General features: G+C 47.5%; 1 non-coding gene across 1 annotated transcript; it reads right to left on the minus strand.

Annotated features, from left to right (window-relative positions):
• Positions 1-263: 263 nt before the first annotated feature.
• Positions 264-336, minus strand: TRNAK-UUU (transfer RNA lysine (anticodon UUU)). Its single transcript has one exon. It is a non-coding gene; the product is annotated as a tRNA-Lys (tRNA).
• Positions 337-3,049: the final 2,713 nt, after the last annotated feature.

Here is a 3,049-nt window from a genome sequence, read left to right on the forward strand (position 1 = left end):
ATCAATCAATAGTAGGCTGCTGCTGCTCTGTGCAGTTAAAGATGGGATCCAACCTGTTCTGTTTGCTTGTTCCCTATAATCTGTGCTCGATTCCATATTTCTGTATCCTTCGATTCCTGGGACAGATCTGATCTCCTTTATAGTTACCTCAAACAACGAGCGAAGTCGAGATGTTGATGAGAAAGGGGCTTTTCTCAAGGCCAAAGAGTGCTCTTTGAAGGCTACTATGCATCCTTACGAATACAAGAGTGGTTTTTTTGTTTTGGGTATAGCAGGACTTGAACATGCGACGATTAGGTTAAAAGCCCAATGCTCTACCAACTGAGCTATACACCCGATTTTACAAGAAGGCTTGGTGCGGAAAAGAAAAGAGGGCAGCCTGGCCCCTTTTCTTCTTATCATATCACAAGGGCGCGGCTCTGTATGGTATAGTACTGTGGAGCAAGTCTGGGAGTCCTTTCCACTCATTGAGGATTCTATCTAAAAAAGAAGGTCAACGGGGGAGACTACAGTAGCTCGAACTCAGACTATCTACGAAAAAGGTAAAGTCGTCTTTCCTAGGGTTCGACCGAAAGGAGCTGTGTTCTATGGTTTGACGTTGTGGAGGTCCAGCACTCTTCTAAACGAAGAAAGAGGGGATTCGCGCTACCTCCTACTCCTACAGAAGATCGATTGGCGCGAACTTCCGATCGATTCCTTATTCATTGTTGCCGACCCTTACATCATCATAAAGAGAATCAAGATATCCCAAGAACCCAGCTAGGGATGAATGACTAGCGCTCAAGAACAAGCAAGGGATGAGCGCACGGGAGCGGCGTTGCTTGTTGCTTTATTATCACATTAGAGAAGCGGAACCTCCAAGCTCAGACATCTCGAACTCAGAAACTACCCTTCTATCCCACCTTGCTCCTCCGGCATCGGAAGCAGAACTACCTGACTGTCGTGGAATTGTCACGGCAGATGTCCTCGTGCAAGGACTTAGTCATGGAGCCATCGCAGCTAGGAAGCTTAAAGGGGTTAAACGGGACAAAGGATACGAGGATTATAATGGTTCGGCCCCTTACAGTGAAGGTAAAAGCCTACGTCCAGTTGAGGTGGTATTACTTAGGGTTTCGATGACCAGGAGCTAAACCGCTCTGCTTGGCTATCGATCTGATCTTTCTTGTCCTGAACCGCCGCCACGTCGTCCCTTTAAATAGAGAGGTTGACGCCCAACGGCTCTCAGAGTCCCAGCCGGCTTCTAACAGTGTCCGGCTCGGACTCTTAACTATTCTTGCCTTACACTACAAGCCTAGCCATAACGGCGGTTTATCACTACGGGCCTTGAGCCGCCTCCGGGTCTGAAGCCCACTACTGAACCGTCATCCTAAAGCTTGGTACTGGGCTTGATGTGATGATCATTATGACGTAACTTGGCTCCTCCTGGGCGGGTGACTCTAATGGTTATATCCTCAACATTAGGCCCCAGATTGATTTGAACCGGTTCATGTCAATGTTCAATACCTTTAAGAAAAATCTTCTGGCTTCTGCTTCTGCGAAGGTTATAACCCGCCGTGACGTCATCTTCTGGATTCTTGGTAACCCGCCATGATGTCATCTTCCATTAAATTCATTTTTTATTCTGTCATATCCCAACGGATCTTATCTTAATGACCATCCCGAGAATCGAGGCGTTTCTGCGGCAAGATAATCATGTCTTCAGCCTCCTCGTTTCTCGCGCCCATTTACCAGCCACCCCTTATAAATAGGCCCGGCCCATAAGCCTTCGTCACTCTTCTCGATCCATCGTCTTCCTCCTCTGACGCCCCAGAGCCCGAGCTCCGCCGCCGCCGCCGCGTACCTCGTCTTCACCGACCAAGGCCGCTGCATCAACCTGTCTTGACCAGAAACCTGCGGCGCACCTCTGCTGCTCATCAGCACCAGTAAGTCCTCGCCGTGCCGTACCTTAGATCCGCATTAGGGCTCGCAAGTTCTCTGTGTTCTTCGTAGTTCATCGCGATTTCTTCACAGTTCCGCCACCGAGGTTCCTTTTGATCCAAAACGGTACAGACTCCCTGCGGTAGTAGTTTCTCACCCATTTTTATGCTAGTAGATCCCTTTTGTTCGCAAAAAGACCTCATTTAGAGCTTATGAACTTCTCTGTATCAGCTTTTTAGGTCTAGAAATTTTTCCTTTTTGGACGATCGTTTGATCCAAAATAATCCCTGCAATCTGTGAAACTTGTTTATGCAACACTTAGACAAAAACTGCATCTGTGAGCCATGGCGGCTCATATCGCCGGCTTAAAAGAAGCCATGCTTTGTGAAATTTCCGGCTTACTCATAATAGAGTTAAATAACTTAAATTGCTTATAATACCCATGGCGGCTTAAATAACCTGACACAATTAGTCATATATCATTAGGCCCCTTCGTAAACCGCCGTCCTGAGTACTGAACTGAAATCTTTCTCCGGCTTAAATTTGAACCAGAAATTTTCCTTTGTCATAGGCTTCCATTTTCCACAATGCCGCCCAAGGCTCCCAAGGCGCCCATTACGTGCAACTGGGTTAGGTCCAACGTTACTGAAAGCACCTTAGATGACTTCGTAAAAACGGGTTACCTGCATAAAAAGGAGGTCATGTCCTACCGTGCGCCTGACCCGTCTGAAGAGAGACCTCAACCAAAAGACGGAGATGTTGTTATATTTGCTGACCACATGAGCCGGGGCTTTGCTCCTCCTGGCTCAAAATTCTTCAGAGATGTTCTGAACTTTTTCGATCTGCGACCTCAAGACATTGGACCCAATTCCGTGTCGAACATTTGTAACTTTCAAGTGTTCTGTGAGGTATACCTTGGAGAAGAACCCAGCCTGCTACTCTTTAGGGAGTTATTTTACCTGAACCGCCAGAATGAATGCGCCAACGGGCCTAGCTTGGAACTTGGTGGAATCTCAATTCAACGACGGGAGATTGTCTCTTTCCTTATGCTGAGCCGCCAAGCCACCCAAATGATTGGAACCAGACATGGTTCTACTGCCAGGATACTTCTCCGGCTGATGAGAACCCTCTG

This window comes from Triticum aestivum, chromosome 3D (assembly GCF_018294505.1).
Source record: "Triticum aestivum cultivar Chinese Spring chromosome 3D, IWGSC CS RefSeq v2.1, whole genome shotgun sequence".
In the NCBI taxonomy this organism is placed as follows: Eukaryota; Viridiplantae; Streptophyta; class Magnoliopsida; order Poales; family Poaceae; genus Triticum; species Triticum aestivum.